At 42.8% G+C, this 27777-nt stretch overlaps 1 protein-coding gene across 2 annotated transcripts in view; it reads left to right on the forward strand.

Annotated features, from left to right (window-relative positions):
• The window catches only part of ARHGAP15 (Rho GTPase activating protein 15), a 301475-nt gene that overhangs the window by 58344 nt on the left and 215354 nt on the right, over positions 1 to 27777 (forward strand). The window lies entirely within an intron of this gene.

Below are 27777 nucleotides of genomic sequence, written 5' to 3' on the forward strand. Positions count from 1 at the left end.
TTATCCCCAACTGGGACACCCTGGAAGAACCATGAGTTTGTCCTTAACGGTGTCTGAGGCTGTAAAAATACAAACAAACAAACAAAAATCCCCAAACCAAGGAGCCTATCTGTGGGGACCAGCTGGGTATTTACCGAGACTTTTGCAAGGTTTATTTTTCTAGATATGTTTTTAAAGCACATGCAATATTTAGAAGTATTCCCTGGCTTCAAGTCAGTGAGACTTATGCTTCTATCCCCCCCACATCCTTTAGGTTGTCTTGAAACAACACTTGGAGCTTTGTCATTTCCTAGGTATTTTTAGAATAAATATTTTGGTTTTGCTGTCAATCTTCAGCTTTTGCACTTGGAAAGTGATTAAATATAACCTTAGCCTTCAGTCCTGCAACCTCTTGTGCGCACTGACAGATCTTCTGAGCTTTTAGGGTTTATTTCTCATCTTGCATTAGGTAAAATTTCTATTTGAAAATGCATATTAGAATGGTGATTCACTGAAGCTATTATATTTCCAATGTAAAGAAAATGAAACCGTATGCTATTGATTTACCAAAACTGGTTGTATGAAGACTTTGCAGTATATTTTCTTCTCACTTCTATTAGTGTGAGGTGTAACTCCACTGAATCAGAATAACGTGAGAAAGGAAACTCATGCACTACTGTTTGAACCCATTGAAATGTGTCTTCATCAAGCCAATAAGTGAGTGGGAGAGACATTAAGAAGTAAAGCATGGGAGGAAGGACATATGTTAAGACACATTTTGAGAAGGGATGGAGCATTGTTTAGACAGGGAGCTACACGAAGATGATGCCAGATGGCAAGAGCGAGAGGCGAAGACTTTGGCATCAATAGTGGTGACATTTTGGGAAAGGAAAGGACTGAAGACGACTGGTGCTACATGAGGAGATGGAGTGGGAAGGGGAGTAGAGAGGGAGAGGGAGCGCAGATTGGTGAGGTAGGCTGGAGAGGCTCCAAGATGAGCGCTAAATCTAGGAGGTCAGTTTGTACCTGGATCCGCAGGATTTCAGGAAACGTTTCTGATGCGCTACTCTTACTTATATGGATGGGAATAATCCTGATGGATGTATATTATCTTGGTCACAGAATGTGGGTGGTTCATTTTTTTCATTTGAAACCTAAATATAGACACTTTGCACTGCTATTGATTAAATATCTTAGCTGCTGAACTCTGAAATTGCCAGAAATAAGGATGTGTGGAGGTCTTCCAAACCTACCTAGATGCGGCCCTGTGCCCCTACCCTGGGTGTCGCAGCTGGAGCAGGGGTTGGACTGGATGGTCTCTGGAGGTCCCTTCCATCCTCAACCGTTCTGGGATCCTGTTTATGTCTTCAAAGCGTGACTGCAAGGCATGGTTGGTGCGTTTTGTGTCATTAGTTTCTAACTAGTAGAACATTCTTTCTGATTCAAATGGAGGAATGCATCCGTTCTGCTAATGTGCAGTGCCAGAACTAGATGCAGAATTTTGAGTTTGATTTAGCCTAGGTGCTCAATTCGAGTTCATGCATTATAGATTAGAAATAGAAAATGGCTACTGAGATTTTGGTTTGAAGAAAAAGCAGGAAATCTTGAGTTTGAAAGCTAGGCATGTGACAGTTAACGGATCATAACAAGAAGATGGAGTATGGGAGTATCACAAAGTAAATTAATTGGAAACATGATCGATGCAGGGAATAAAGAGAGGAAACTGCAAGTAAATGATATTCAGGCAGGAAGATTTGGGTTTCTGGGCTTGATCATGAGGTTTTCAGCAGTGTGACTCCATTCATTTTAATTGAGCTACTCTCTGTTTAACAGGATAAGTCTGATCTGTCTCGCATTATATCCAATTTATGCATGCAACCTATTTCAGTCCTTCTTGAACATTTTTTTTTTTCCATGTTTTCTTTAACACTACCTTAAACTATATACATTTTACCAAATACAACTGTCTGGTTTTCCTTCATTTACTTTATGATATTGCTAGCGCTGAGCAAAAGAACTAGTTTGCAACAGCTTCCCACAATGTGGGAAACGGAGCCATTTGCTGCGTTTGCTCCGGCTCTGTTTGCTCTCCCTGGCTAAGTGACATGATGCGCTAGGTCTTCATCGGAGGACGGGTGAATAAAAGAAGATTTATGTTCAAATCACATGCTTTAAATATTTCTGCTAAGTGCTAGTTTGCTCTTTGGTGTTTAGCCTGAAATTTAAAGCACTGAGGATTAAAAGGATTACAACATAATCTTAAATAATCCTAAGTGTCATTTACAGAGAGATGGTTGTAATAACTAAATAAAACCATGTTGAGGGATGGCAGTGTTGTCAGTCAGCAACTGGAACAGAAACGGTGCCTGTGTCACTCTCCTCTTTCCTTGACTTAGTTCAGTTTTATATGGAATAGGTGGGTTTTGGTGTGAGTTAGAAATGAGGAAAAATAATAACATGATGCCTGCTTTGTGGGCAGTTCTAATCTGGTGGCTAAGACATTGGTAACTAGTTTACATATTTTCTAGATAATCAATATCTTATGCTTCTAGTAAAGTTTTCATCTGGAGATTGTTCTTTCCCCTGTTTTTCTTGCTTGTAAGTCAAGAAGCCCTTTTTAATACCCGGTTCTGGCCAGGCAGCGTGGAAGTCGTTCATCTGACCCACGGCTGCCCCGTTCAGCGGCCTCAGCAGCACAAAAGCTTGTGGCCAGGGACTGCTTCCTTTTTGGGAAGGTGGAGGGAAAATTCTTTTGCATGATTCCAGAAGGAAAAGAGAAGGGAAAAAAAAAATCCCAAAGGCACCAGCAGCACGCTCGTGGATCAGCGAAGCAGATTGGTTCTCTTTATAGCACTATTCATTTAATTATCACATTATTTTATTACTGTTTCTTAAGTGATATTTTTTCCCCTTTGCCAAGTTCAGCGAGTTTCCAGTGTGGGATTTGTGGAGCCTGATGCCCTGGCTCTTGCACAGTTTGAGTGTGATACTGCTCTTTTCTCTCAGCAAACCGCAGCCGTTTGGGGTTACTGATTCATGCACAAATAAGAATCGTAAATATATTCTTGTGTCCCCTAATGAGATGCTCGTGTTCCAACAGTGTAACACTTGAAAGTACAACTGCACCTACCCCTAACGTGAAACAATTTATTTTGCAGCAATTTCATGCGTGCTCTGTGTGTTTCAAAACATTCATGCTGCCGCTGCCCTTGTTCCTGAAATATCTCATGCTTTAAAAACATGATCCAAATGACAAGTTCTTTTGCTCCGTCTACTGCGGGGTCATTGCGGGGGCTCAATTATCCCCAAAACGGTTTAAGCCCCCACTTTTGGCCATGGCAGAATCGTTTTGTTTTTCGTGCTCTCTGTAGAGCAATCACTGAGGGTGCCACGTGGAGTGTTTTGGAAATGTCCGAGGTATCTGGGTTTCTTCTCATGTTTTTAAGTGGAAAGCATGCACAGGGCAGACAAATCCAAGGAAGAGCTCACGCTGGGGTGGAGAGGGATCGTCTGGAAGTGCTTGTGGTCGGACGGAGTTTGGGCCTTGCGCTGAAGGGGCCTGGAGAAAGCTTTGTGTCTTCACACGTTGAGCACCTTTGTCTGCAGTTTGGCACTGACCTCCACGAGCTTTGAATCAGCTCTGCAATGGAATGACCTGCTCTGCTTCAAAATCTGTGGAGTATTTTGTCCACTTCTCGAGTAACCGCTGGGTTTCTGGTTTAATTCCTTTCTCAGTGACCTGAATTTACTATTGCTTAACTAAAAGACGTAGCCGCATCATACAATTTTTAGATGGTGTCAGCAAGTGATACCCTAAATAATAAACTTGTAACTAGTTGAAAGAGGGCACAAGAAATTGTCCTAATCACCATCCCCTTAGTGTTGTTCAGGTGTGGGATTTCCTGCTAATGAGCTCTCCTGTTGGCATGAGTGAGAGCTGCTGAGCAGGGCTGTGTGGCCTGGGCTCTGTGCTGGGTTTCAAGTTTTCTCACTGTCTTTTATTGACTTTGCCGTGTAAATCACGATCAAAATATTCAGGGAAACCTGAGGGATGGACGCATGCAAACTCCTGACTTCTCCATCTATCAACTCTTGTCTTTTGTACCAAAGGACAAAAAGATATGTGAATGCAATGATTTTATTGAACTCACCTGTCTTTACTCTTAGTTTGTTACACTTTTAAAAGCCAATTTATACTCCCTGTGTGATAAAACCACATCCAAAAAGCAGAATCACAGCTGTGAATAGTGAATACTCTCTATATATGCACATTTATATTGATTTCCGTATTCTAGAAGCTTATTCTTGTTCTGCTTTTATAATGTTGTAACTATGTGGAAGTTTTTGGAATAACTTCAGATTCATATCTGTTGAAAAACATTTTATTTATTAATTGCTCTTTTAGCTTTTAATTTCTTTAAACCAATGAATCAAATGATCACTATGAAACAATACGCTGCAAGTTTATTGCTTTACTATTTTGAGGACTGAAATTTTCCAAGCTATCAAATGCTTCAGATTACAGTGATTGCTTTTGGTTTATGCCATGGTAGTAGTGTGTTTGTGCCAGGAAAAATCAGTTGGAATCTCTTGCAAGGAATGGCATTAGAGCTATGTTTTCAATGCATTCCTGCATGCCATTTTTTTTTTCCAATTGTGGATTAAAATAGTAGGAGAGATGCAGATAGTGTAAGAACAGGCCTATGAGGGAAAGGCCCGTAGAAAATACAAAATGCACCAAGGAGCTGTTATAAACCTCACTCGGTGCTGAAAATGACCCCGATAGGAGCAATAGGGGCTTCCTTGGGAGAGCGACTTTTGGGGACGTGAGCGTTGGTCTGTGCGTGGCTTTGAGAGGGGCCAGCGCCCGGCTCTGCTCCTGCACGTGCTGCTTACGGGAATCACCTCACTTCCCGCAGCCGCAGCTTTCATATCCACACATTACGTGTCCATCAGGGAGGGAATCCGTATTCCAAGCCCCCGGCGCTTGCCGCGTTGCCACAATGCAGTGGCCGCGAGGTAACGTTCCCAGGGACGGAGGCAGCGTGGGGCCCGGCCTGGCCGGCGCCGCGGGCTTCGCGCCGCCGCCTGATTCATAAACATATTGCTGCCATCTCGTGGGCGCCGCCGGCCCCGCCGCCATCCCGGCCGTTATCCCCGCCGGCCGAGGCTCCTGCAGGAGCGGGTCCGTCGCGGGAGCTCGGCTTCCCGCTCGGCTTCCCGCTGGAGTTGGAGCGGTTTGTAGGCGCTTCCCTGTGGCGAGCGGCGCCTCGCGGGCCCGGCCGGGCCGCGCGTCCTGAGAGCGCTCGTCTTAGCCGGGCGCTGAGTGAGGTAATGTCTGCTCTGGAGAGGAATGCAGCTGCTGTCAACCTGGAATCTCTAAATTATGCATGCGGTGGCGGTTTGATATTTGAAAATGGCGATTTTCCCCCATCAGCAGCACTGGGAGCGAAATGGCACACGGGTCCGTCGGGACACGGTTCTGAAAGCCCAAGCACCTACTGAGAGTTACTGCTGCGGCCCCCTGTTTTGTGACCTTGGGAAAGTCTGGGTCACTCTGCAGCAGGGCCGTGATGTACCCCTAAAATGGGGAAAATGGTATTTGCACAGACCTCAGCAAGCAGGAGTGGAAAGGGAGTGCGGATATTCCTCTTTTCTTCTTTGATTTTGAGGGTTTAGGTTTTTGTAATTCTCCTGTGTGAAAACAGCTAAATTACTTCAAAAGCATTGTGACTTTTGCAGGCTTCTTAGTCTAAGTTAATATTATAAAAAGAAAAAAATAAAGTCTGGATACGTGCCCAAACGTTGCACATTCTCTCTCAATTTATCAAACTCTTGAAAAACAAAGAGAAAAATGAATCCTGAATGATCATCAAATCTGAATTGTTTACATGTTTGGTGCTGGTGTTTCTGCATTCAGCCACTACCTTCCTTGAAATCTTGGCTAAGCCTTTCGGAACGGGCAGCGCGGTCCTAGTCAGCCCAAGGAGGCGTTCGAGATAGTTTTCAGGTGGTACAAATGGAAGGAGGACCTAGGAGAGTGTTTTCCACATGGACACCCGCTTTTGAAACTTGGGTTTTTGTGGATTTATTAACGGTTTGAGTTTTGGTGTGGAGGCTGGAATGATGGAATTTTGCTGCATATTCAATTAAGAAAAAAGAAGGTCATTGCCTCTTGCCTGAGTTAGGGTGAAAAAAGGTATTTATATCATGTAGACACACTTATAATTGCAGACCAAAAAACATATGACCTGGAATTTGAGCTATATTTTGAGCTATAGTTTTTTCTCAAAATAGCAAATGTTCCCCTGATTGATTCATCATGGGGGGAAAAAAGGGTGATCCTAGACGATTCTAGTGCACTCTGTGGAAATAAAATGTGGACATCAATCAGTAACTTTTTTTTTTTTTTTAACTATTCCGAGCAACTATTTTCTTTGGCCTACAAAGTTGCAGAGGGGAGATATGTCTAGCTTATCTCACTTCTTTAAAAATGGAGGATCTGACTTCCATTACCGCATTATTTTAACACCCCAAATCCACAGAACATTACTCAGTGTCCCTTTACTATGTTTTTCCTTCTGATCATGATTATTAGGAATCTGTTGCGGTTTAAAACGTTGACACAGTTGATATTTGGGATGTGATTAGAGTCTGCAGGTAAAATTTTACAGATTGAAGTTCGGACTAATTTTTCCGGATGGAAAGGGCACATTTGTACAAATGCATGGTCAAATTTGCGAAGCAGGGAGCCTATTGCCACGATTTTGTGAAGTAAGAGAATTATTATTTTCTATTATTTGTGCATAGCCATCACTAGGTGGAGGCATACTTTACATATTCCATTCAGTGTGTCATTGGGTACGGGCCCGGATGAACGGCGTCGATACTGCTCAGTTCAGGGAATGGTTTGAGCTTTTCCCCTGAACTGTCTGAAATAACCTGTTACTGCCAAGTGCCGAACTCGGACAGAGCCAGCAGCCCTGCACGTCAGCCCCTTTCGGTGCTGAGAACCTGAAAAATGGGTGTTTATTTTAACCCCGGGCTGTGCTGAGAGCTCTCCAATGAAGAACAAGCCTGTGCTTTGCGCGTGGTAAAGTTAAAAGGTGACGCCCGGAGTGTCACGGAGCAGGAATGGGAGCAGCCGTGCGCGCCTGTTCTCGCAGCGCAGCCCGGGGTGTTTCGGGCCGCGCGGAGCGGGTTCGGCCTCGTCTGTCCCCTTGCGCGTGGCAGCGCTGCCCGTTGGCACCCGGTGTCCCCTCGCGTGCGGGGGCGCCTCTTTCCAGGGAAGCCGAGTGCTGTGTTGTGACTCTGCACAGCTTGGTATGTCCCCGGGCTCTTCTCGTGGGAGTGACTGCAGGGAGAAGTGTCGCGGTAGAAAGAAGCAGCACAATTTACTCGGAAAATGCTGCCCACCTTTCCGACTGAAACACAGGCTCTGTTTTAAGCATCCTGAGGAAAGTGGGAGGCGGGGGGATGCATTGCTACATCTCTGACTCTCCGGCGTGTTTTCCAGGCTGGTCTCCTTGCTGTTGAGAGAGGGTTTGCTGCGCTCCGATGCTGCTCGGCCCCAAACTGGGGAAGCTGCTCTGGCCTCGGGCCCTGTCACCCGCGTTGTCCCCTCTGAGGCCGTGCTCGGTCCTTGCGCAGGGTTCAGCCTGGCAAAACCGCCCGTATTCCCTCGGAGAGGACTGCGAGAACACAACCAAGCAGCTGAAATATGGCCCCTTCCTTATTTTGTTTGGGTTTCTGTTGTTGTTTGCTGCTTTTTTGGTAGTGGTTTGGAATCACACTTTTAATAATTATATTCACAATCTGAAATTAAACAAGCATTTTGTTTAGTGCTAACAGACTCACCAACCAGTATTCAAGAAGGGAAGTCCAGCACTTTATCAGCCTGTAGAAAATAATTATAGCAATATTTTGAAAAACATTGGTTATAGTTTTGATTTATAGAATGTAAATCAGCACTTTTGATTCTCCTGCTTTTTTGTTGTTGTTGTTTTCTTTTTGTTGTTATTTCATTTTTTTCAGCTAAATCTCTTGAATAAGAGTCCCTCAAGCCAAGCTGTTAGTCCTGGGAAATGCCGTAGTGGTATGTGAGTGGCATTTGAAAAATGCACACCTTCCGAGGAAAGGCAGGAAAACCCTGTCAGGCGGACTGATGGGAATTCCCAAGCTTGGAAATACAAGTTGGGCTGGGAAACAATGGCAGGGCGACGTGGCCGAGGGTGTTGCTGCAGGGAAAAGGATCAGGTTTTCAGCATTGGATACATTTTCTCCTTTTGTTTTTCATCCGTGTTGTGGCTACATAATCAGGAAAAAGTGCAAAGTAAGGAATGAGAGAGAAAAATGCCTGCTGGAAAGTAACCCAGAATTTACCAATGTAGAAAAGTGTGAAGAAATATACTAAAATTGAATGTAAACAAGGAAATGGGGGAAAATCAATGTGGGAGTGGAGAACTGTGTCCAGGGAGTAGGAAGAAGTAATCCAATAGCAGAAGATCAAAGGAAGGGAAGCCAATTTTTTTTTTTTTTCCAAATATTCAGGAATGACTTAGATGCAGAAAGGTAAAGGATCTGACAAAGGGTCAGAATATCACAAATGTAAAATATATATATCTCTATATATATGACATGGGGTGCACTATTTTTACATTTTTATTCCCACCTCCCCCTCGTGCTGGTTCCGGAGGCTCCCGCAGCCCCAGGGCCGCTCCGGCGGGCGCTGCCGTCCCGGCGCCTCCGGAGCCTCTCGCAGGGAACGCGGCGCTGGGACGAGTCCTCGCGGCTCCCGCGGGGCTGCTGCTGGCTCACACTGGGGCTGCCACCGGGGCTCTCCCGTGGTTTTATCCCCCCTATGCAATGCTCGTTTTATTGATTTTTATTTTATTTATTTTATTGGCATTATTTATTTTTAATTCAAATTCGGATTTCCTTTTTACCTGCACATTCGCCTTTAATTTTACCTTTCTCTTGTTTTCTTTCCCTTTTACCCTCTCTTTTACATATTTGTTTTTTAAAAACATATTCCAAGTCATTTTTTTTTCCCTCCTGCTCTCAATGTGATGACAGTGTATCCTGACGGAAAGATAATAATGCCCAAGGAGGTTTTCTTTTACGAATTCTGCTGGTGTTACTTTCACATGCACAAATATATCATCTTGATTTCTAGCTCTGGGTCAATTCATTGCTCTTGTATGTCTTGCTATGAGATGTTTCCTGTAATTAAAAGATTAGGTTAAATAGATTATTTGTGCTGCCCTGTCTACATAAACGCTCTGTTTCTATGCCTCTAGATACTGGCTTTTGTATTTTAAGGCAGTGTTGTGGTACGTGAAGTTGCACGGCGTCGTCTTTGTCTCGAAGACGCTGACTTGCGGCAGCAGAAGCGATCAGACGAGACGTTTACTGCGAGGCTCTGCGGGGTCACGGAATTAACAGGTGCCAATGAGACGAGCTCCAAGTAAGAGCTTTAATCGTTTCTAAAGTATTTAATTAACGGACTTTTTTTGAGGAGCGGCGAGTGAGGAGACATAATAAACGTTCAACGTTTGCATCTAGGGAACTCCCCGCCAGCTCTGAGTCATTTAGGGTGTTTGCTGATAGAAGACAACCCTCATCCTCGCTCTTGGCTTGCTGAGGCCTTGCGAGCACCCACACAAAGCTGCCGTCCCCCTGGATGAGGGGATCCCAGGAATTCCCATGTCCGAGGCTCATCTGCACTATGGGCCACTCTGGGGTGTCACGTTGTGAGTTTAGAAATGCAGAGAGAGTTGAGGAAATTGCTTCTATCTTGTAGCTTCAGCTCAATAGACCTTTGATCCGAAAGGCTCCGCTGTGCCGGGCTGTTCCACTTGAGGCACCTCTCGCCGTTGTTGGTGTAGTAATAGCCTCGTTATCAGCTGGTGGGAATTAATTTCCTCATATTACGAGGGAGAAGGGGCGGTATCGCTGGAGTAGGACACGCAGTATCGGCTGCCCCGCGTATCCGGTCGCTGGCGGGAGCTCACCTGAGCTGCCGCATCCCATTAGCTTGGAGCATCGCTTCTAATTAAAATGACATGTTATTAGAATAGTAAAAACATATTTATATAGTGTCCAGACTGCGTGGCTGTTCACGCAATGCAACTAAAAACATAGCAGTTACGGCCACGACATTGTTTCATAGGTCCCTGAACTAGTAATGGGAAATAATAAAGAGAAAGATCATAATGTATTGCTTACCACCTAAGAAGGGAGCAAAATATTTCCTTAATGTGGCTGATCCCAGGGGAATAATAAATAAATAGAAAGTACTTCTACAGATTGTTCTTGTAACTTAGAGATTTGAGCACATGCAGATCTGTGGAAAATATGTGATACGGAGGGCAAAGTATTTATCACCACGAGGACTGGATCTTTGGGAGGTGTATCATATGATTGTGCTACTTTTTATTTTTGCTTTTTTTTTAAACTTGTAGTTCTACCCAAGTTTTCCATCACACTCTGTGTCTGTCTTCATTTGCTTAATATCCGCAAACCTTTTATGACGAGGTTGTAATGTGTCCATTTATTATCTTTAAGGATGGCTAGTGCACTAGGCTGGGCTTGAAGTCATCCACGTTTTCCTTCCAGCTCTCTAATGTAGAGAATAATGTGCTTATAAGCAGTCAAGGTAAAATATTTGGAAATGGGAATAATAATATAGCATTGGCTAATGTATTTGTCAGCTCAGCTGCAGTGTTTTTGGTTTTGTGTTTAACTTGTTGACCGTGCACCTGACACAGTCCTTTTTGGGAATTTGGTGTATGCAAAACTGGCAATACAATTCTCTTAAATGCGGATTATATCTAACAATTAACTAAAAATTTCAGAGACACCTCAGCCTCTGACAATGCTGTTTAATAGTTGTGGGGTTGGTTCTGTTTAGTTTTTAGTGGTACAGAGCAACTGTACCAATACAAAGAGACACCCAGTCACTTCCTTTGGACAAACTCTTACTTTGTTACTTTTTGTTCGTAAATGCAGTTAACAAGTTGTTTTGTACTACTTTGAGTGTTAATTGATATAAACAAAGTCTGCATTTTATCTAATCCCACTGAAGCTTGTTAAATTTAGAGATGTGCCAAATTATTCCAAAGCAGGTTGTAAAGTAAGTGAACCATTAGATCCACTGGCTTGCAGATAACATGTACAATATGCGTTCTCTATGCTTGTTTTTCAGTCAGAACTTTCAGATAACTTTTTGCATCTCTAATATTGTGTTTAGTCAATCTGTGCAGCAGCAGCATGTCGCAAGCAGCAGGGCTGAGCCCTGCTGAACAGGGCTGGAACTGTTTATAGAGAAGTCCAGATATATGCTCGTACTTACAGCCTGTAGTCGGCTCTTTGTTAATTCTTATACCAGGTATTTTCACTTTCACTTTACAGAGCTAGTTGTTATTTCAGGTTCCAGCGTGTTGCTTTAGCCGTGGCCATCGGGTACACAAGGCACGGCACAGAGTGAGCGCCGCGGCGTCGCTCCCGTTGACGGGTTGCAGGACACTGAGCAGTGATAGCTCATCCTCGGCTGCTCAACCTGCTCACTAGCTCTGATACCATGAACTGCCACAATCCTGTTCTTCAATGGGAAGTGTTATTTCAACTAAAAATGTTCTATGTACCTCCTAGGATGAGACACCGACGTTCTCACGGTCAAGGAGGCTGGGTCTAGAGATGTGGATCAGTGTTTCTTGGACCTTGGCAACTGCTTAACTAGATCCTTATAGGCACTTAGGTACCTATGTAGGAATTGGATTCATAAAAACCTTATGGACTATTAGTGACTTTAATTAATGTGCATGGTTTTCTTCCAAGCAAAAATGTGTTATGGACATTGTTGTGTTGGGGTGAAGCTCAGATCATCTGGTGGTACACATTATCCAAAACAGATTTGAAAAGTCAGTGTCTATAGATGTTTCTCTATCTTATCTTTCATAATTCTCTGTTTTTTTTCTAGCTGCCAGCACTATAGTATCTAATCCTTCTAGCAAACAGGTGGCTCTTGCAGCATGCTTTACAATCAGTCAGACTTTGGCTCAGTCTAATTTGCTTAATCATATTAATTAATTACTTTTGTAAATGTCAGAAAAGTTCAGTGCACATTTTACTTTTTAAAAAGATTTCTGAAGATCTTTCTAGTAAATATGTAACTTTCAAATATCTGCAGTATTCCTACTGAAACTGCAGAGTATAAGTTACTGGGATTATTCAGTACAAGTAAGCTATTCAGCTTCCTAAGGCTTTTATTTCACTTAACAAATTGACTTAAATTTCTATGAATTTATTTCCTATTTTGCTAACTATTTAATCAGGTGAGGCCAAGCAGCCAAATTAGCCACCTATGTTATTAGACACAGTATGATGTTGTTGCATTCGACATATTCCCTGACTGGAGGAGGTTATATTTTTGTGGCAGATAAAAACTATAGAATAGAAATGGTCTCCTTTTTTTGCACAAATACCTTTTGTTTATGAACTGGAATTGACTTCTGAGCAAGGTTTCTTCAAGTGTTGGCAACCCCAAAAGTCAACTTGCAAGCAGGAAATTAAAAAGGTTGCATACCTCCCAAAGGTGGAACTCGTGTTTCTCTTGTGAAGTCTTTCTTTCTTTTGCTATTTGATAGCAAAAGTGATTGCATTATGGTTTTGACTTAATCTGAAATCCTAAGGAGAGGTTGTGAGCACTCACAGCACAAAGGTTGATAGTTTGGCACAGCACTATTTATCTGCCCTTGTACCTATACTGGGATACCATGCAGTTGGCTGGTAAGAAATCATGAGAGCTCAAAGCCTGGGTGGTGGCTCTAGTGTCAGTGAAAATAAATGACATTCTAAAAATAAAAACACTGTATAGAGGTCTACAGGAGCTGAATTGCAGCAAGTTGAGGTGAATTGAAGGAAAACAAATGCTCTTACCCCAAGAAACCTTGGGGGAATCACTTCAAATAAAGCCTAATTGACTAACAAATCTACAAATGGTGCCTTTCCATACAGCTGACCATTTTGAGCGCTTACCATAATTTTTCTGCTGACACGTTTTCTGACTAATGGCATCTGATGCGTTCGGTCTCCCCTGCCAGTCTGGGGTAGACAGCATGCTCCAGATGTGCACTGCAAGATCCCTGTCCTGCAGCAATAAGTCCTTCTGTTCCCATCTGCAGCAACGTTTAACTTTGAGCAGACAGTTTTCCGTACTAAGAATTTCTCCTTCCTTTCATCATCCTACTTGATCTGCAAGTGTTAGACTCACCAGCTAAAGAAATACACATTTTTTGTGCATACACATAAATAACGTGCTCAGGTTAGGCCTCAGCTCGCCTCTCGCCAGGAGATGCTTTTCTGGGAGATCAGGTTGGGAGTTCAGGAAGGAGAGTGCTCAATACCACTCATACAGTTAAGAGCAGCAAGTGCCTAGCCCCAACATTTCCATCACCATCAGGTCTAATTCCACACTGTGGATGGTGATATCTTAAAAGCAGTCTTAAAATGTAAGCCCTTCAAGGTTTAATTGCTCCGTGCGTGCTTGTGCTGCCCTGGTGTTATTAATACTGCTTAAGCTGCTAGTCTGCATAGGATCTGCTAATTTTCCAACGAGGCACAGAGCTGTCAGGCATTATATAGAGAAAAATTGAGCAGAACACGAGCATAAGGGCTTGTTTTAATTGTCTGTGAATTTTCCTTTCTGATCTTGGGGGATGCTTGCGTGTGGCACTCTCACAGTGAAACAAAAATGAAGGTTAAACCAAAACATGGGCTTGCTCCCTTTAAAGGTCACCAAATCTCACCAGTCCTTCAGGGAGCGTGGGGTAAGTCTAGGCAGAAGAAGGCAGATTTTGTGTGGATCTGGACCAATTGATGTTTTTTGGCAGAAACAATAGAAAACATATTACGCTGTGTTTTTATGTTTGTTTCCTCACACTGTGTGGTTTTGTCTGGTTTCTCTGCAAGCAAGGTTCAAGCTGGCGAGCCGCTCGGTTTCCTTTTGATTTCTTTGTTGTTCGTTTATTGGAATTTGCGATTGGAAGCAGATACAGTGGATGCGGATCCAAGCGAGCCAAAGTGTTTTCAGTCTGCCTGTCTGAAAGCTCAAGTCATTGAATTTTATACAGCAGTGATATTAAGCTAATTCTTCCAACTCTTTTGGAATGTGTATTTCCATTAGGATGGATGCATTCACATAAAGTAGTTATTTTAATATTCTTTTGAACTGGAATGCAATTACTCACCCAAATTAGCCTTTTAAAATATTTACTAAAGGGGTTATGACATTCTGATCCTTCACAAGAGTATGGTCAGAAACTAGAAGTTTATCAAGATTCAAGATGTAAGCACATGAAGTGGAGTATAAACACAGGTTATGTATACTCCATCTACATCAATAATATTTTAAAAAGCTAATCAGTATAATATTGCTTGACAGAATAGCACGAGATAAACTAATATTTTCAGTTCAATTGCATAAAGGCAGTTTAAGAATAGGACTTACCATTTGATCGTACATTATATTCCCTATGAAAACCATGTGGAAGCAGGGTAAGAAATGATAATCCAACATAAAACTGTACAAATACACACACTCTATCCAAATGCTGTAGGCAAGCCAACATGGTAACCAGCGCAAAGAATACTGGGCTGCTCCTAGCACGTTCTCAGGATGCCGTGTGAGGTTTTTTTAGTGTCTGGGTGTTTTTAATGCCTGCAGAGCACCGGGGCAGCGGGGCCTTTCTGCACAAAGCTCCTTTGCAGCGTGTGGCCACCACCTGCGAACGTCACCAAGGGTTGTGCTCCTCTGCAGCCTGCCCAGGCTCCAAGGGCCCGTCCTGGCGCTGCTCGCGGGCCGGCCGCGCTCGCCCGGAGAACTTCCCCGCTCTTGTCACCCTGCCCGTGTGCCCCCTTTCCCCACCGTGCGGCTCCGGGGCTGAACAGCTCCCTCCTGCACAGCACAGGACCAAGTCACTCGGGAGGGAGCGTCTTTTCAGACAGGAAGACTGTTGTGAAACCGCCAGGCCAAGGATCCTTTTTCTCAGAGGCCCTGCAGGAGGAGGCAGCCTTCTTCTAGGGTCACGTCTTAGTATGAACCTCTCAACCAGGCCAATGTTACTATCAAGGGATGCTTTTTCTGAGCTACCTGAAAGGGGAAACCATTTCCCTCTATTGCTCTTCCTGTGTCTTCCCTTTCACGATCTCTTATTGAGGTAAACTTGTGTGTACCTTGAGAACTTAGGAGTTTGGGCAGATGATTTTTTGCTGTTTTTGCTTATGGCATTCCGTTTGATTTTTTTACCTCAGGTGCACCCTGTTCTCCTTCCCTCCCTCCTTCCCCTTGCCCTGCAGCTTGCTGTTTCCCGGCATCGTGGGGGATTCGGGAGCGCTCGCCTGCACAGTGTGTGCAGGGGCTCAAGGGAGCAGAACGATTTCACTCCGGTGCTCGTTGCTCACGTCAGGGCCTGCTGCAGTCGTGCTCGCGACTGGGAGCATCCAGCCCGTCCCCACGAGGGACACGTTCACACGGGCCCTGCACGGCCCGAGGACTCGACACGTGGTGGGGCCAGCGCCTCGGAAGAGAACTGGGATGTTGGAACATCAATCTGCAGGCAGCCTTCCGCGCTTAGAAAGTTGCTTTTGCAACATGGTTTCCTGTGTTGTAGTTTTAGAGGAATTAAGATACTCTCTTTTGTAGTCATCCGCTTATACAAAAATTCCCTGCTCATTCGAAATTCTCAAGCAGTAGTGCAAGCTGTGGGCTGCCATGGGATGTTATTACTAATAATACCAGTTCTAGTAGTCAGCAGCCTCCTGCTAAGCAGGTGTAACCACTGCAGAATCAAGGGAGGGACATCATAACCAGGGACCTCTTGGCAATTCTTTTAGTGTCATGAGATCCTTATTAATGAGACATGGCCAAGAACTTGCCAGCTTTAACAGCATAAACATACTGCAGAAAGCATGTTTTCTCTTAAAATATGAAGCTTTCTATGTACTGACCTTTGAAAGAGGGAGGCCTTCCATGACCCAGTAATTATTCAAATCTACATCTTCAGGGCATCAAAATATTTTAAAATCTTGTATTTCCTCCAGCTACCTCGCCCTCTGGCACCTCAGTCCTGCATTTCTATTGCTTTCTGCTGCTGCCCTACCAGGCCCCTCAGAATTGGACCTGCTCTGTGCACCCCTCCAGATGTTGCTTCACCCTTCATACAGCTCCAAACCACCATTAAGGAGTAGATATCTCCTTCAGAAGTCGCCTATTTCTCTCTGATGGTGCATGAAGATATATCTTATATATATATATATATATTTACTCCTCACTCCTCAAATTAATAGTTTAGTCCTATTGATCATCTTCACTGTGGGACAATGAAGTCTCTCCTGGTGTCGCTGAACATGGTAAAATACAGACAGCTTACAGAAAATGCTATGCGGCCACAGGCAAAAGGGTGCTTTACTTCTGTGAGTTTAACTATGTGTAATAGCTGTGCTCAGTCAAGCCCTACCCCTACACTACTGTTTGCAACAGTCTCTCCAATTAATTTTTTAGCCAATTCTGTTATTTGTATTTCAAATTTCTTTTTTTTTTATGAGTTCCAACAGCAAACACAATTTTAATATTTTCAATGTATTGTAAAAGATGAATCCCTATTCCTGTTTTGGGTTATTTTTATTTGCTTGTTTTCTGTTTTAACTTGTGGGTGAAGCACAAAAACCACTCCTGGATAATTTGCACTATTAATGTCTCTTCTAATGCTGTAGTGCAAGGAAAAAAAAGTGCTTGGGCTTACAGCTTTATGCATAAGCTAAAGCTCACTGTGAAAACCCCAGCCGCCTTTGCACAAACCTTGAAGACATTTATCAGTGTTAGGTGTATTCAGACCCTTAGGATTCTTTTCTCTCTCTCCCCCAGGACAGTATGGGACATTTTCCATGTATATCTTAGTGGGATTGTTCCGCACCGTATCCATTCCATCTACCTCCAACTTCACCTGAAGGGCAAAATCCTTAAGATCTTGACACAATACTGATAAATACATGGAATTATTAAAGTTGCCATCTCAGCAGAATAGGATTGCTGCTGCCTTTGTTCTCAGGGGAATACATATTTCACCTAGTAGCAAGACACCCAACTGCCGCTACAATCAAAACTCTCTGAAATGCCTTTAAGCTAATCATCTTTGAACATAAGCCTTTGTTGTTAAATCAGGGACCTTCCAGATGCAAAGCACAGAAACCTTTTTTGTTTTTCTCTCCACCTTGCACAGAACAGCTTTAAGCCTGTCACCGCTGACAGTAAGGTTCAGTGATCTGTCAACATTCGCCCCGATAAAGATGGTGAGAGAAATCCGCGGCTCTGGAGAGTTCAGCAGAGACCAAACAGTGTGTTTGCAAAAGAGCATTTTTATATGTTTTCTTGTGACAGCACTGCTTTAACAGAAAATAGTTGGAGTGTGCCAAAAGTGGGGGAAAAGGAGAAAAAAAAAAGGAAAGGAAAAAAGACAGTAGTAGTAAGTTAGGCTAGCATGACATGATGGATCTGGGCTATGACAAACAGAATTGGAAAAAAACTTCCCTGGGGACCAACTATACCAGGTTTGCTGAATTGTATTTCTTGATTTCTTACTGTGCAACAGTGCTTTTTAGTGTTAGATTGACTAGGCTTCAGAATATTTTTAAAATTGTACAAATCAAAATCCATGTAGCTTAAAAATGAAAGATGTAAAAGGTTTAGGAGTTTGATGTATTGAAAGGCATTCTGTATTCCCTCATGTGCGTATTAAATGTACACTTTGTCTGTTTGATGAATTTTAAGTCTTTGTGGATTGCAACCTGTACCGCAGTGGTTTAGAGGGGCATAAACCTTGGCTGAAGAAAGGTGTAAAGGATGTTCCAAACTAGGTTGTTCTTCACCCATTCTGTTGCACGTAAGTGTTGCAAAACAGACTTAATCCACTGTACAGAGAATTAAATAAGAACGACCATCAAAAATTGTGAAGGCTTGTGCTTGGAACCCATTGCTGCTGATAACATTAAATGCAGAGGGACTTTTATCTTCTTTTAATTTCAGAGCAATGTGAAAAATCAGGGAAATATTTACAAAGAAAGGTAAGGAAAGCATAGTTCTGCCTTCTAATGACCAAAATCTCTCCCCAGCAGTGTTTTCCACAACTCTTGCATAAAATGCTCATGAACATTAAAATTCTAGGAAATGAAGTGATGGTCATGTTATAAAATTTAAATGCAATGTATTATCTGTGCTTTAATGGCTGTTTTTGGGTGAGTGTTTCATAGGTATGTCAAGTACAGCTACAAAAGAATTGGGAGGAGAAAGAGGCAGCCAAATTGCTGTGAATGAGATGAAGGAGGGAAGAACAGCCCCGGCCTTTCTGCAAACCCAGATTTGTTCAAATCAAATTTGCTCCTGTTTCCTCCATTGTTCTGAAAGGCTCCCCCTTCTTTCTGCTGTCATATATGAAATGTTTATTGTAATTCCTGGGCACTTGCATTCCTGGGCATCGTAGTTGGAAATCTTTCAGGATTTTGAGGAAGAGAGGGTCATGATTGACCCTCAGGCAAAGCTCTTGCGATCGTGTAGATGCGAGGGTCAGCAACAAGGGGAATGTGAGGGTTAGCAAGAGGGTTAGATGCGAGGGTTAGCGAGAAGGGAAGAGCTTGTCCTATGAGGACGTAGGTGATGGTGCAAGATGGTGATGAGCGTGTTCGAGACTCTTGTTTTTCCCCTCTAACTATGAATGTGAACTGGTTGCTCGCAGATGTCCGTGTGGGAAGAGGATTCACGTGCAGGCCCCGGCTGTAGGTGACTTGCTGTCCCGCCGTGTGAGATAAGGGCCCCCGCGTGTGCTCAGACACACAGGTAACATCACGCAGTTGGAGCAACCAAAACGGGGAAGCTTCTCGTTACAGGTCTAGTAAGGAATATAGGAGTACAGCAGCAGGAGTTGTTAGGGACCGTAAATCCCCTCCTTCCTGTGACCTCCCGGTGTGTATCATCAGAGGTGACCCGTGAGGCTGTCTGTGAATCCTGGACTCTGCGGGTTGGTAGTGGCGCCAGTGCCGCTCGCTTTGATCCGCATTATCCGTCATGGTGCTGCCAGCCACGGGGCCGGTGCCTGTCAGGTTCCCCCCGCTGCCAAGCGGAGTTTCAATTGCCAGGGAATGTTGCAGGGCTCGACGGGCGCCGCGAGTCCCTCTGCCTTGGGGAGCACCTGGGGTGGGCGGCGAGGATGGATCAGCACCGGGAACACGTCGCTGCTCCCCTTCTGAAAACTTATTAATTTTAGAAATAAATTGCACTGTTCACCTATACCGAATATTTCCATGGGTAGGGGTAACGTTCTCCAATATTCCATTCAGTGCAGGGCTTGCGCAGAGATGTGCAAAAAAATCTGAACGGGACCAAGTGTTGATGGAAGGGACAATGCTCATTAATTCTGTTGTCGAAAGTTTCGAGCAGTTGATCTGTATCTGTTTTTAATAAGTACTATGGTCAGTTCCAAAAATCTGTCGAAATGCTTCTCTTCTATTTGACACGGTTTTTTAAATTGCAAGAAGTTCTCTTCCACCTATCGTTATAGTCAGGTCTGCACAGAACTGAGTTTTGTGTTTGTACGGTCGTCTATACAGCGGTTCACTAATCATCTGTGTAGCGCAGGGTGGTACAAATGTAATATACACAAAATCTCCAGCCAGCTGGACTTATAGCTTTCTAGCAGGCCAATGACACATCAAAAATACTTGGCTATTATAACCTGACACTGCATTTTCTGTAGAACAGAGGAGACTCATGAATACATTCAAGAGAAGTCAATAGCATGTGCAGCTATGGAGAATTATTTAATTAAATCTGGAAGCTTTCGAGGAAGCCATAAAAATGAGGTTAATATGTCAGACTAATAAATTCTATATAATTAAGCTCCCCAAATATAGAAATTTCAGAATACGACACTAAACATATCACAGTGCGGACATCAATTTATTTAATCTTAACATTGTTGCATTGTCTCCATGAACTTCCATTGGTGTCACAATAAGATTATTATGACAGCACCATTAAGCCCCATTCAAATGAATGGGGAATTAGTGTCATGATGGAAACAGCTGCAGCTAAGAGCTGCAGTCTACGATCGGTAGTTATTTAAAAAAAATAACATATTTTGCTATTGCAGTAATTATATTTTCTCTTTAGACACATATGTAATATAATGAAGCCTGTTTTTTTTTTTTAAGGGCATACTATAAAAACAAACTACTAAACAGCCAAACCCTAGGATAAAGGGCCATGTGAGTTGTGCCACAAAGTCCTCACTATCTCAGTTCTCTCTGCAGTAATTTTGCTCATCCATATAAAGCCATGATTGAGCAGCTATTATGTGGTATGTCCAGGAGTGCCGGTTGCGAACATGGTGAAGCCTCTGTAGTCGAGAATCTCTGTTTAACCTGCGCCGTCCCCCTTCCTCTCACCCAGAGGGGAGGTAGGGAAAGACTCGAGTCAATCACCGCAGCCTTGTGAGGGTCAGAACATGGGGATGGTGCTGGGGACAAGCCGAGAGCCCCCACATCCTTGGCTACCTGTGTGGCACCAGTCCCTCAGCCCTCCCTATTGCTGCTGTTACTTGGAGCTCGCGTTTTCCTTAAAAGCACAGAGCAACTAGCATTGCATATCACAACTTTTCTTAAATACTAATAGATGTAATAATGAATTCAGGATTTGTAGCTCTTACCATATTTTTCTTGCATATTAAACATCTAGTTCTCTACACAGTGGTAAGGAAGCATATTTACATTTATGTTTATGTATCTTATATATATATTTTATTTAATAGAAAATGGAAATGTATTATGGATATATTGAAAAGAAAGTTTGGTTCTTCATGCAAAGATGCATGTCCTCAATGTATATGAACCATAATTCTCCATGCTTTGCAAGGCAGATTTAGATTAATATGCATGTTTCATGACCAACCTAAAAGACTAGAAATATTTAATACTTTAAGCTCCAGGCTGGGGTGCTGCAGAGTGGTTGTTTTGACATCTATGTTGTTTTACAGTTAATATTATAAGTAACTATTGGAGTGAGATCGCAACCTTAGGGATTTTTAGTGACTTTCCAGAGAAATGATTGTTTTTCTTTTTCATAATGAAAATTTCAACCGAATTGTTTGACTTCCTTGCTACCTGTTTAATGACTCCTGTCGTGCCCTTGCAGACCCCAAACATTGTCATGACCCAGTGAAGTGACAATATATAGTTTCACCATAAAACCTTCTCCTCCTTGTCCGAGCGCTATTGCTGGTCACTCGTCACCTGTACGTGTCCCTGCTCACACGCTCTGACCTTCGGAGTCCCCAGCTTCAAGCAGCTCAGATTGCAGGAACCTGGGAGGTCGCTTCATTCTCACTGCTGGTTCCTGCTGGCATTTTAATGGTCGCTCCCATTAAGAGTAATGTGAGCCATACAGTCGTGTCCCCGGGCCGTGGGGAACAAGGGTGCCTTTGTGCAAATGGAACGTGAGCACCTGTCGTAAACAAATTAAACACTGCCTTTAAAAATACAAATATCATTATGAGCCGGTATCATGCCAATCACGTGGAGCCAGTTGGTGGAATAATGTACAATACAATATATGTTCTAAATAGGTATGCTGTGCATCTCTCGTGTGTACGTTATCTGATGAAAAGGCATTTTGTTCAGGATACCTAGATTGAGTTTCTTGCAGGGCAGCTGCTTTAGAGGATATAAGATATTTTTCTCAACCACCTGTTTCCTTGCATTGTCTCAGCGTTCGGGTTTGCTGGGCCAGCCCCTGTGAACAGATAAGGCAGAGTTGCTGTATTTTGTTTATAAGGGCACTTGTTCATGCTCTTAAATATTAGCCGAAGGACTTCAACGGGGTAGCCCCACGTGAATTGGATGAAGCAGCTGCTTTTATTGTGAGCTGTAGTTACTTGGGGTTTTATGTCTTGGCACACACTGTTAGGGTTTTTGTTATATGTATTTTTTTAACTTGCCTTGCCAGAAGAAAAGAGTTAAACTAATTTTATCTTTTCAAACAGCTGCAGATCCAGAGAGGGAGAAAAAAAAAAAAATCAGAGCGTACGAGAGAGAAGTCTTCATCAGTGGTGTTTGAGGCGCTGCCGCGGTTTGTGTAGTCTGTTACTCCGGAACCGTCTGAGCATAAGACTGTTGATTTGATGTAATTTTCCATGCAGTCTGCTTTGCTGAATCCCTGTGTAAGTCCTATGGGAAGAGCAGAGCGAGCGCTGGGCTGGATCCGTGGGTCTTGGGCCTGTTGGTGCTCGCGGGAAGGGGACGGGCTCAGAGGGCCACGGGAACCTGCGTGGCTGAGAACAGACTTTCTGGTGTTTCTGATAAGTCAAAAACGTGCTCGTAAATGCCAGATTTTGAGTAATATCCTTAGATTATGAGTCAGAGGGGTAGCTAAACCATATTTCCTTCTTGGTAGGGATATTAGGATACATTCCGGTGAAATGCTGTAAGGCAAGAGAATTTCTAGGAATAAAATAACCTTCAGACTCCAGTGAAAACAGTCCTGCTATGTACGCCATGATTTCAGTATAAATAAGGAGGATTAAATGTCAGCTATATTTGTTTAAGTGTCATTTCCCTTAATTTACCAAGAATAATAAAATCCTGACAATCGGGCATTTAAAAATGTGAAAGTTGCAACATGATCGTATTTATTTTTATAGTGATACCTGATCCCCGCCTGTTGACACTGGTGATGACTTCTGAGTGAAGTCAGTTTTATTGTCTTCTTTTCAAAAAAGCTGTATTAATTCTGTCATACCATTTTTAATGTTTTAAAAATCCCAAAGTGCCTCACTCTTCTGCTTATGATTCTTGATAAAATCATGCAAACACAGCCAGTTTGATGCTATTTTTTTGTTTACAGTATCGCTGTGTTGTTTTGGTTAACAGAATGAAAAACAGCACAGTTAGACTACGAGTAAAAATGTTTTATTCTTAGTTTGTTTCATCAATAAAAGCTGACATTTTTGCAAGAAAGATGTTATACTATTGGAATTAACTCTTAGTCAATTGTAAATAATTGTATTATATTGGTATGTTATCACGAAGATTAGAAATCATTTCCTACAGAATCATGTTCTTGCTTTCTCAGCACTGTTTCAATTGAAAGGAATTTGAATGAAGTGCATCTCATTACTAACATAAAGTAGATGGAGCTTGAATAATTTTTATATTTATTTCCCATAGATAGCTATTACATTTCTTATCCCATCTATCCAAATTTTTTTAAAATAAATTGTTTTAATCCATTTTTTTGGAGAGAAGCAATGAATTTGTTTTTGCAGAAGTAATGCATCTGAATATATTGTAATATGCATAAAAATCTGTTAACACAGTTATTTATACAAAAAGTGTAGCTGCCTTACCTTTGATTTAATTTACATACTTTATTTGCCTTCTGACAAGTTCTTCCCTTGCCTTTTTTATTTATGTGCCAAAAATATGTCTTTCCAGATAAGTCAACTAAAACTTTAATGTATTGTATATTTTAAAACTACATAAAATGTTTTATGCATTCGCTAGTTTTTTCCCACCAGCATTTGTTAAAGGTGATGCTATATCAAGATTAGACATGTTTTACCACTGATAACAGCATAATGACATTGTATTTCTTAAATATTATGAGCAAATAGATGTGTTCTAGTTTAAAGCCTAAGCTGACATTTAGGTTGAATTATCAAGCATGAAAAAAAGAGAAAAAAAAAAGAATCTCTATTACTCGAAGGCTAAAACTTTGGCAGCCTTCATTTGTTAAATATAAGAATTCAAGCCCACACCCTGAGAAAGAATTTGATGCATTTACTTTAAGTATGTGAAAGATGTGAGCAACATAATTATTTTTCCATTCAAATGTGGAAAACAATAAAAGTTTCCCATATGTAGTTCATAGGCTGTAACTCACATCACTCAGCACTAAAGCAATAAGCAATCGAGTGTTGATACAAAGAGCTCAAACTCTGGAAATATCAACTTAACCCTTGCCTGCCTTTCTGTGCACTTTGCTACTGTAAACATGCTTTGAATTTACATAAGCCACCGTTCATATTCTTGTGAGTTCATAATATAAATAATGCAGAAAATCTCATCCGCTTCCCTAAATTATGCTAGTCATTACAGATGATTCATGTGAGTATTAATCTCTTGGATGTGGCAGAAAACTAGGGAGGAGAAACTACCTATCATATCATTTGCAGTTAAGAACCTGCTGCATGTCTCTAAGCTTTGCTCGAAATGCTGGTGGTAATTGCGTCTGCATCTTGTAACTCTCTTGCAATCCACGGAGCAATATGGACTTCTCCGTGATTTTCTACCGCTAGAAAATCAAATTGGTGGAAATATGCTAAAGTTGCAAACTGCCTGGGGCCAGCACGCTGTCCTCGGGAATGCTGGGCCATTGGAAACATCTTCACATCTCTCTGTTTGTTCCATCACTGTTGTCCGGTGGGGGGACGGGTTCGTCAGGCTTAAATATTTGTCTTCTGGGAAAATTTTGCTGTAAATTGCTTTTATCTCTCTGAAGGCCAGGCGTGAAACTGCTTAATGTCTCTAAATTTCTTACCTTGGCAAGCTGTGGCACAGCGGATGCTCAGGTGCTGTAAGGATTAGCTCTGGAATGCTGTTTTCCCGGTGAAAGATGCACCACGACGTAGGATGCTGAGGGGCTTCCATGCATTCCCCCAGCTTGGACTTCCTCATGCGCCCGATCTTCCCCGGAGCCTCCGCACGAGGCTCGTCTGCCATGGGAAGAAAAGGACTCAAGGCAGATTTGGGGGATTCAGACGTTGGGTTTGGGGTGAGGGTGGGCTGGAGCCCCAGCTTGGCTGCTCATGGCTCCATCCGCTCTCCTGCCCGGGGTTCTCCATCTCGTGGATGGCAGAGACCATCCCGCGGGCTCCGTGCTGTACTCGGAGCTCCCAGGGAATGTCGGAGGGAGCGGAAAATCCAACTGGATGTGGAGCAGCTCTGCAGAGCCGAAGGGAAAGGCAGGGGGTAGCCGGCCCTGTGGGCAGCGGGTGAGGAGAGCCAGGATGAGCCGGGCCCTGTGAGCACCCATGGGATGCACACAATTCCCTGCAGAGCCCAGGAAAGCAGGGAAATACTCGCCTTGGAAAATATATTGCAGTCATTAGTCACAGATATTAGGAGCCGGACGTTTATACCTGGTGTTCATTAATAGTTGATGGATATATATAATACATTGCTGGATAATTATATTTAAAATGCATTAAAATGTTCTCTCTTTCTGAAAGACAGTAGTGGCATGAAAATATTGCCTTTCCTATTAGCAAGTGTAAGCTATATGTTCTTTAAAATTAATATCTGATCCCACTTTTTGTGCAGTGGTTTTATAACACTGACCATCCTGCCATACTCCAGACTGCCTATTAGCTAAGGAGCATGCCAGCTTCTAATTAGAAGAAGAGAGAACATGGAAGTGGGGATTATTATAAAAAGACATGCCATTCATACTGCTATAAATACTATTGTGAAGAAGCAGGCACGTGCAGGATAGGTAGGACGTGGGGTTTTGCTGTCGCTCACAGAAGCGGCTCGTAATGTGCCCGTTATTAAAAAGACCTTTGGGGAAAATGGATCTGTAGGAACTAGGTTACAGGAGAGCCTGGATCGAGATTTGCAGGTGGCCACCAGTGCTGTGTTTTAAATGTTCCCATCTCAAATATCTTGAGTATTGGAGTATTTGCAGCTCAGAAGAAGACACTGGCTACAGTTTTTATTTAAGCCACTTCCTCGTGTTTTCTCGTGACACTGTGCTCAGGTTGATTTCGAAAGCACTACGGTTTATTTGGGAGAGCTCTTAGCCTAATTTTGAGATTTTATGGATTCGGTGGTATTCTTCACTACGAAGTTTTAAAAGATACAAAAGAAAAAACCTTGTTCAAATGTAGAAGTTATTTTTGCAGTAACGTATGTCATGATTTTTAAACATTCAGGCCTTTAAACTTTTTTTTTCTTTTTTTTTTTTTTTTTAGTGTATGTTCTTGCCAATCCCAGCACAGTTCTACAAAGTAAAATATTTGGCAGTGAATTCATATTAACAGATGGAACAAGAAATTAACACGTTTTTGCTTCGCTAATTCACAGTTCTTTTAATACGCTAATTCTAAATCACCTGTTCTGACTTTGACAGGCTACAGACACCTGTTTGGGGTAATATTCCACAGCTAATTATTACATGAGAAACTCGGTTTCCAACAAAAGGGTTTCTGTGTGAAATTGTCATAGTTAACAAATTAGTAATACCAACTTTCTACAAAAATAGCTTGAGGTTTTCATTTCCATGTTCTTAACCTTGCCTAAGGAACCGGGAGCAGGGAGGTGGCGTTGGAGCGGCGTTCCCGCCCGGCACGGCGCGGAGCATCGTCCGCTCCGGAGGAGGAAACGGGCACATTCCCGAGGGATCGGGGTTGGTGCCGTTTAGAAACAGAGGAAGAAGAAGGTCTTGTTCTCAAACGATGACTGTGCTGCAGCATAAAGACTCTGCAGTGCTGTTCAGCTTGGAGTTTTTACTGCTCGCTTCTGCACATCACATGTGGCAGTTTAGAAAAATTGTAGAACATTGTTTAAATATTGCCCCAAAAGCTGGCAGGGGAATAATTTAATCCTAGATATTTGAAAGTGTGGGGTTTTGTTTTCTTTCTTCCATTTTTTTTTATGTGCCTGTAAGAAAAAAAAAATACATGTGTTGTGCTTGCCTTTTCAGAAGTTTATGACACTTCTGTCATAATGAGTCGTCATGTTCATATATGAAAAAGGGGGAATGGAGGAGAAGGGAAGCTATTCCATTCTGCACGCTGCTCCTTTAGACTTTTGCTTCTCACACCAGAGAGGTGACAAAGTCCTTGTCTCTGGTCACAGCTGCGCATCTATGGCCAAACAAGGCCAAGAACCTGGACCCGTCACAACTTTATTACAGCAGTGAAAGAACTGAGTCCGCAGTGGAAATTAGGGCATGAGCAGGGTTGCTTAGTGGAGCAGGATGACAAAGGGTGTCTGAGAGGTGAGTGATAAGGCAGAGAAAAGGCAAAACAGAGCAGCAGAGGCTGCAAAATACAGCAGCTAACGAAGCATCTCTGGAGCTACCATGATCTCTCCTTCTGTGCTCTGCCTTTCTGCTTAAGTCTTAAAACTCCCCCAAAATTGAAGTCCTTTGCTCCTCTTGCTTTGGTTCTTCCTAAACTCACCTCCAGTATCAGGAGCTCCCTGATGATAATTATGTTTTACTGTTTAACTGTAAGATATAAATGACTTACTGAATGTCTTTTGTTTCCTCCACTTCTGATTCTTTTTTCCTCTTCTTTGATCATTTTCCCACCTTTACTCCTCCTCCTCTTTTTGTAATTTTCAACCATCTTGGCAGACAATCTACAGTAAGCTGCGATACACATCGCAGCCTTAAAAAATAATGTCTTTGTGGTAGGTCTAATATGAAATATATAAAATATAGAATAACACCGCTCGTGAGATAGATCAACAGTGATCAGTCTGCCCTTTTGGATTCCCCTTGATGAGACCAGCTTCCTCCAGCGATCAAGAGGTTGTAGTGAGCAGGGCAGTCGCAGCATCTCCGTGCTTGGCATTGCCACTCCGGCACATCTGGAGCCTCTGGAGTGGCACTGTGTGTTCCTGCCAGCTCAGGATGACTGGAGTCATCTTCTGCTTTTCCTGTTTCCTCAGGAGAACGTGTGCGGTGCC

The sequence above is a fragment of the Tinamus guttatus genome, unplaced genomic scaffold (genome assembly GCF_059628265.1).
Source record: "Tinamus guttatus ecotype Peru unplaced genomic scaffold, ASM5962826v1 Tinamus_guttatus_pri_ptg000133l, whole genome shotgun sequence".
In the NCBI taxonomy this organism is placed as follows: Eukaryota; Metazoa; Chordata; class Aves; order Tinamiformes; family Tinamidae; genus Tinamus; species Tinamus guttatus.